The 8,549-nt window shown below is 35.9% G+C and overlaps 1 long non-coding RNA gene across 2 annotated transcripts; it reads right to left on the bottom strand.

The window, feature by feature from the left end:
- Window positions 1-592: 592 nt before the first annotated feature.
- LOC109166790 lies at window positions 593-3,715 on the bottom strand. 2 transcript variants are annotated; one of them, XR_002051728.1, is made up of 3 exons: window positions 3,614-3,715; window positions 3,255-3,518; window positions 593-853 (listed from the first exon to the last, which is right to left on the bottom strand). It is a non-coding gene; the product is annotated as an uncharacterized LOC109166790 (long non-coding RNA). The 2 variants fall into 2 exon arrangements; XR_002051729.1 differs by having other exon boundaries at window positions 3,255-3,715.
- Between the last annotated feature and the right edge of the window lie 4,834 nt (window positions 3,716-8,549).

Raw genomic sequence — 8,549 nt, 5'->3', positions numbered from 1 at the left:
CCAGTTTCGTTGAAGTGATCAAAAATTTGAAGAAAGAAAAGGAGGATGCTGAGAATATCAATTATGAACGACATATGAGGCAACTGAATGCCATACAAGATCAAGAACGAAGAATCAATCAACTTGAAATTGAGCTATCCTCCATGACTCAGAAGTTGGAAACTTTGCAGAATAATTCTGACGTAACTAATGAAGGAATCAAGATTGTGAAAGCCAACCAAGACCGAGATACCCGTGTCCTTAATTTTCTTGCTGATAAAGCCAAAAGGGTGGAAGAATATCTCAGTCATATGGCGGCTCAACAACAGGAATATTTTGGGAAACCACAAACTATACCACCAAGTGGCCGAGGCCGTGGACGCCAAGCATCTCCAGGTGGTTTGGGCTTTGCTCAATTTGCTAATTCTGGTTTAGGGGCAGGTTCATCTAAAGGAAAGGCTGATGATTGGTTCAATTGCTCCAAAACCGATATACCATATACCATATGGACCAATGAAAATGCACCTGCCATGATCAAGAAACAATCCCCAGCTAAAGTAGTTGTAACACCCCAAATTTTAAGTACAGAAACTAAAGATTTAAAAGGAAAATATTTCTCAAAATATGCGGAAACTAAACCAACAACAAGGGGTGTTATGCCACACTTGGGTTATTCTAACCCAAATGCACAGGCTACAAAGTTTCTATCTACAATCCAAATACAAGGTTGAATAATCCAATTATAACTAACTATAAAACAGTCTAGGTTCTAATCCATTCAACTATACCATAAGCAATTCTCAGGGTACAAATTCTATTACAAGGCATACGAACTCTACACCGCGCTCTCAAAGCAAGCCACTAATTTCATCTCCTGAAAACAAAAGATTTAGGAAAAACACAAACAATAGAATTAGCATAAAATGCTAAGTAAGCTCTACTCCGCCCTGTAAAATAAATACATTTATAATTCGAAAATAGTTATACTTTGTAAATAAATTTTGAAACTCGAATATATCACCATTTAAAAAACATTTACCCAAGTGAATATATAGGTACATAACTACAGTAAAAATATTCTTGACTCACACCCAAAAATAGGTATTATATCCTTTCTCAAAATAGTTTTCCCAAAAGTAGGTTAGGCACCAACGCCATACACACTCTAGTCAGAAAAACACTACATTTCATACAAGTTAATAGAAATCCAAAATAATAATACTTAGCACTTCCCAAAATGGTATAATTAATACATAGTCATTCTTTCTTATTTTCAAAATGAACATAAGTATAGAGGATTCAAAGTAAGCTTTCTCACATAATACTTTACAATACAATAATCATTTGTATAAACCATCATCTCTCATAAGAATTTTCAAGGTATACATAATATAGATATGGAGGAACTCATAGCAACATATAATTTACTCATCAAGTGTTCACATCTCAGGACATAGATTTTCTCAAATAATCATTTTTAGTATAGACTTTCTCATAAGCCTCTCATAAACATATATATAACAATAATCATAGGTAGGGAGGAATTCAAATCATATTTCTCAAATCATTTTTCCAAGTATCACATATACACATGGAGGAATATCATAACCATCACTCACGAGATTTCACATGTCCATATACTCTCATATATATATAAGGTGAAAGGGACGAAGGGTCTTAGATCAACTAAGCCCTAGTGACACGGTAATCCACTCTACTGCCCACTCCACAAGTTTGTCCCTTTCGTGGGGTAAAGGACTAAAACCTTAAGTGTGCACACCCCCTAATGGGCTTCCCCAACCCAAAAGAATAGTAACTAGTCCAAGTAGCTAAGGATGTTTTCTACCAAGCTACTCCACATATAATAGGTATCCCTACCAGATACAATCTCATCAAATTAGGGCCGAAGCCCACACTAGGACCGAAATCCACCGTTGCATAACCATCCATCATATCCACATATCCTCCAAAATAGATACATTCTTATATAATGTTCTCCAAAAATAATAATAGTTTTCCAAAAGAAGTTCTCATAAATATTTTCATTTGCCCGTAGGCTATTCAAAGCATAATTTTCAAATAACATTACATAGGGTATATATAAACCATACATATCTATTTCCTCAAAAATAGGGTATATATCAAAATAATATTTTTCCTCCGAAATAGAATATAGTTTTTTATCCTTCAAAATACATATTATTTCATACTCATATTACCATAATATTCTCAATGATAAATGTACACATTCATAATTGTAAATCATAGGGTTACACCAAAATATACACATTTGTTATTTATCACACTTTAAAACCCAAACATATTTTCAAAACAGTTTAAGGACACAACCCAGATAAATAGCACATTTAAATAGGGCAAAGTAATTTTGATAAGTATAGAAACTTACCTCCCCAACTAAGCTCCTAAAGCGAAACACCCTAACCTTAGGCTCAACTCTTAAACTAGCCACTTCCCTAGAGAACCTGTGAATCAATCTATTCTTTAATCATTTACGAATACTATTATTATTAATAATTATATTAATCCACATCATACTATCAATATAACAATAATTAGTCCATCATTACCCATCATCTAATTATAAACTGATCATTAAACCGAATTCATTAATAGTCCTCATCCATAGTCACTTCATCACCCACTTCACCATCATCAGACCGTAATTACTATTAATATTCATACTTCATACATAATCCTTCACCATCTAATTAACATTCAGCAGAATCCATAATTATCCCAAGAATCCTTTAATCATCATCACCATCAAGCTTAATGATTACCAATCATTATAATAATCATGATTATTAACAACACCCAAATCACTATCATTAATCAACTAAACACCCTCATTATCCAATAATCCAAAACATCATTTAGTAATTATCCTGTCTTAATCAAACTCCATCATAATCATAAAGCTCTAATCTTGAACAATATAATTTCTTTAGATTATGCCTTCATCATCATCAAACATCAGTAATTACCATCATTATCAGTAATCGTCCATTATTAACTAAAACAACCATTATTACTAGTTAAGCTTCATTAATCATTCCTTAACCATCTTGAATATTAATTTATAGCATCATCATTAATCACCCATCAAGCTCAATCATCAACATCCTTCATCAACAACCAAATGTGTAGATATTAACTTCAAAGTTGCAAGGCATCACCTACGCATCATTAATTTAAACTCTAATAACATCAATAGTAGACTTCTATAGACTTTCAGTATCAACTTAACACCTCACCTCATCCCTGCCGTTAGAGCTCATGCCGGAATGGAGCCATCCATGCCGTCCGCCGTCCGTTGTCGCCGGAGCAAGGTCGCCGAAGATGCTCGTCGCCAGAAATCATAGCCATGACCATCCACCTCCAGATCTGCTCGTACTAAATTGGAGACACCCGATCTGCCGCTATACTATCGGAGGGGAGAGGAGGTTGCCGTCGCTCATCCGCCGCCGCTGCTGACCGTGCTTGCCAGAGGAAGATCGCCGCTCGTCTGCTCCGATCTGCTGCTTTCGTCAAAAAAAAAGAGGGAGAGGGAGACAAAGTGACGAGAGAGAGAGAGAGAGAGAGAGAGAGAGGTCAGGAGGGAGGAGATCACTACCGTCCACCGCCGCTTGCCGGCGTATGTCGTCGGCCACCACCATTGTCGCCGGTGGTCTTCACTAGAGAGAGATGGGAAAGGGGTGTTGTTTGGCTGCTGATGTTTTTTTTTTCTTTTTTTGAAGACTGAACAATGCACATTCTTTCCTTTTTATAGCTAGGGTTTTACGGATCTCAAAATCAGATTTTTATTGTATAAGTGTATGTACACACATTGGGATATTTTAAAGACCTAAGGGGTCGTTTGGTTCACGGAATGTCTGATTACCTTAGGAATGTTAGATTGCTGGGAATGTTAGATTACTGGGAATGTTAGATTCCTGTGTTTGGTTAAAATTGGGGTATGTAATATAATCATGTTTGGTTTAGGGTTATCTTTTATACACACTATAATATCCTTAAGATAACCAAGGTTATCTTACATTACCTAAGATTTTGAAGGGAATCACATTCCCTTCAAAATCCTATGTGGAGGGAATGTGACATTCCTTGGGAATGTTAGATTCCCTAAGATAATATGAACCAAACACCGGAATGTGAGCTTTGGAATGTCACATTCCCTTGGTTATGTTATATAACCTGAACCAAACGCCCCCTAAATATATGTGTTAGGCAAAAAGATTAGGCTTAGAAAAATTTCTTGGCTTAAACAAATTATTGGGCTAGGAATTTTAAGATCATTTGGGTTAGGGAATTGATACGAGTAAAATGGGTTCTCAGGTTCCTCTTAGATAGACTTTTGGATCAAATTTTTAGGGAATGAAGTTATTCTTCAAATAGGATTTGTGAAATCATAAATAAATATATACATAGTTGTAGGAAATTATTTTGATATAGAGTTTAAAAAATATTTTATTTATATACATTTTGGGATAAACCATCGTAGGAATGAAATAATTTTATTTTGAAACTTATAAAATATTAATTTGGGAGGAAAATATTTTGGGTTGTTACATTCTACCCACCTTAAAAACAAGCTTCGTCCCCGAAGCTTCGACCGAGGTAGGGGAAAGGAGTTGAACCAAGGTAGGAGTGAGTTGAATAAAACTCTTAAGAAAGACACACTATTTTGAAAGAGTTTGACTTCACGGAGTTGTTAAAAATAAGAAGCCATGGAATTTAAAGTTAAGAGTACTATTGATCAAGAACAAAGTCAATGTCATAAAAGTCGCGATGAAGGTCACGAGTAAGAGATTCGAAAGAAATGGAAAGGATTTCTCAACACAGAGGTATTTCCAAAAGAAAGATCAAAATCAAGGCTTGAAATGATAGGGAGAATTTCTCATAAAAAGATATTTGATTCTACAAAGGAAAATGAAGGATTCCACCTCAAAAAGGGAACAAGGAATTCAATTCAACAAAGGAATCTCAAGAAGCAAGGGCAATGCAATAGATTCCAAAAGAAAGATATTCAACAATGAATAACCTCAAGGCAATAGCTCAATATTAGCGAATTCCAAAGATAGGGTACAACAAAGATATAATCTCAAAACAATAGTTCAATGCCAACGGATTCCAAAGAAAATACAACAAGGATATAATCTCAAAGCAATCAATTAATATCAACGGATTCAGGGGAAAGGTATAAGAAGAATAAGTAAGCTCAAGTCAACAACAATAACAAGAATCAAGGCAAAGGATATCAAAGGAATACACTAGCATTAAAGAATCAACATGACTAGCATGCGAGTCACTAGAACACTGCCAAGAATTCTTACGGAGGATTTCAACAACCATTCAAAGGAATAATAAGATTGAATCTTTTACAATGAATCCAGGTTCAAAACAAATCAACGGACTTATACAGCATAGCAATAGACCTGAATAGCATCAATAAGCAACTAAAGGCGCATGGAGAGGCAACAAAAGAACTCAAGAAGCAAACTCTTACTTAACCGACAGTAACTTACTAAATAGGTACACACCATCAGGGTGCAAAAGCCACAGAACAAGAGAATAAAGCAAATCATATAATACAACAAGCATGCGTAAGTAACACTCAATCTCCCCGCGTATTCTTAAAGAAGCTAGAAACCTTAAAGGAATCTTAACTCTTAAATCCTTAAACGTAAGGGTCTATCGAGTCAACTTCCCTTGGCTCATCTAATCAACCTTACTCACCCTAGGACTTCAATCTAGGGCTCTATAGTTAGTTATAATTGGATTATTCAACCTTGTATTTGGATTGTAGATAGAAACTTTGTAGCCTGTGCATTTGGGTTAGAATAACCCAAGTGTGGCATAACACCCCGTGTTGTTGGTTTAGTTTTCGCATATTTTGAGAAATATTTTCCTTTTAAATCTTTAGTTTCTGTACTTAAAATTTGGGGTGTTACAGTAGCACACTGGGTGAACGAAAAGAATAAGGAAGAACAGAGAAAGAGAAAGAAGATGGATATGTGGTTTGAATTGCAAAAACTCACTGGAACCACAGGAAATTCTCTAGGCCACGGTAGAAGCTTCAATGAATGCATAGAATGGATTGATGTTGGAGTTCTACCGGGAACAACTCTGAAAGAAGCATATGAAAATTACCTCGCTGGACAAGTCAACAAAGAATTCTTCTGTGAACGTATCAAGAATGATGTGTACAAGATGAGGGAACACATCAAAGATGTCCTAAAGAACGAAAGAAGTGATAAGAGGCAATCTGATCCTATGATTTTCGAAACTTATGTTTTGTAAAATTACTGTTTCGAAATTATCAAGTATTTTCCCTTATTATGATCATACAAGTTATGTTAATTTCCTAAAATGGTCTATATTTCTTTTTGATATCTTAACTTGTATTTAGAATGTGAATTAAAAGACAAGCATGTAAAACGCATAACAAAAGAGAAAAATGATTAGAATTAAATATGAAAATGCGTATTAGGAACTTGTCTAAAATTAATTCACGAGTCAATTTATTTTCCTAGAAAAAGTTTGTTAAACTCATCATGGCTTTGCCAAATAAAATTGAGCAAAAAATATTTTTTCAAAAGACTTAAAGCCAATGACTGAGTATAAGATTTTGGCATTATCAAAAGGGGGAAAATTGTTAGGAATATATTGTAATAGTTTTTGATATGGAAAATTGTATTCCCAATTTTAGTTGTTAAGTCTAGGCGTGTCATAGACCAAGGAAAATTAACAAATATAGAGAAAGGGAAAAATACGAAGAAGAAGAAGAAGAAGAAGAAGGAGATGTATGCATATGATATGTATACTTAAATAAGCCCACACGCCCCAACTCAAAGAAGAAGTCATACTGATAATCTCATACGAAGAAACGAGAAGCAAACGAGATAGCATGAAGTTATCTTGGAGATCAAGCATCTATGGAAAGAAAGAAGTACATCAAGGAATATGCTACAATGATTAGTAATCCGTACAGGCGAGATGGATGAAAGCTTGATGTATAAACCGTAAGGTCTTAGGTTCAAAGTCATTCTCTACAATTTTATAGGGCAAAATTAAAGAAGCCAAAATCAGCTCTATGAGATGAAGTAGGAGCTGAAGTTAGAGAAGAAGTTTCAATCAAGGATTGAATTCTCACCAGTATGAGACCCACAACTTCATCAGCCCATACAGAGAGATTTCAACAATCAAGGATTGAATTCTCACCAGTATGAGACCCATACAGAGAGATTTCAATCAAGGATTGAATTCTCACTAGTATGAGATGAAAGTCCCAGAAGGCATGATCTACATCAGAATTATTTTAAGAGCACCTTCACGTGAAGACATGATCTGCATCAGAAATATTTTAAGTCTCTTCACATGGACCAAGAGCTATGCAACGGCTGAAATATCTCATATGTTAGAGATATCATTTTTAATATGATCTTCTGAGAAAGCTACAGATCCTTCGCAAAGGCTACAAGAATTCAAATTTGAGATTTGAAATTCAAATTTGAGATTGTCTTTTTCCAACGGACAACTTCTCAAAACTAGCTATAAAAGGATGAAGATTGAAGTAGATCAAAGCACTTCCAACACAAGAAACGAACAGTACATACGAACAAGTCCTATACTCAAATGTGAGAAAATATTCAAGTGAGAAAAACACTCAGAGCTCATAGAGAAAATATTCAAGAGTGTTTGAAATCTTCATCATTGAGAGGTTTGCTGCATATTGAAGATCCATTCAAGAAGTCTCAAAGTTGGAAGCCAGTGAAACTTGTTTTTCTACAAACAAGTGATACATGCAGTGTCGGAGGAACTGAGCGTGATTAGTGCGGGCTTTGTGATCAAAGCACTAGATCATGGGATACGTCGAAGACGGGAGGAAAGTAACACGGAGTTGTGAAATCCTGGATTGCCACATGGAGCTGTGAGATCCGAAGCAGCAGTGTTGTAGGCACTAGGCGTGATTGGTGTGGGCTTGGTGATCAAAGCACCAGATCACGGGATACGTCGAACGGATCGTGGAAGACGGGGGGGAAAGTAGCACGGAGCTGTGAAATCCGAAGCAGCAGTGTTGGAGGCACTGGGCGTGATTAGTGTGAGCTTAGTGATCAAAGCACTAGATCACGGAAATTCATTGTATCTAGGAAGCAAGAAGTGGTGGATATAGTGAATTGTTCTTGGACGATAAGAGCAAGTGGAGTAGGGGGATTACATCACCTCCGAACCACTATAAATTGCCTTGTGTCATTTACTGCTTTATTTACTTACTGCTTATCACGTAGATATACTTGACACAATCACACAACTTGTATTTATTTATTCCGCTGTGCACAAGACTCTAACAATCTAGTTAAGTGTTTTGGTTTCTCTATCGCCTCAACAATTGTTGTCTTTGTGAAAACGTTTAAAAGTCTATTCACCCCCCCCCCCCTCTAGACTTTTACCACACCCCCTTTGGGACCAACAGGGGTCCACTTCCGATTTTGGCCGGATCAAAGTGGATTCGGGTTCTTCGTAGTGAGACGAAGAGATTGATATATTGTACG

Source organism: Ipomoea nil, unplaced genomic scaffold (genome assembly GCF_001879475.1).
Source record: "Ipomoea nil cultivar Tokyo-kokei standard unplaced genomic scaffold, Asagao_1.1 scaffold3105, whole genome shotgun sequence".
Lineage (NCBI taxonomy): Eukaryota > Viridiplantae > Streptophyta > Magnoliopsida > Solanales > Convolvulaceae > Ipomoea > Ipomoea nil.
The sequence above is the reverse complement of the archived record's forward strand: the minus strand, read 5'-3'. Positions and strand labels throughout refer to the sequence as shown.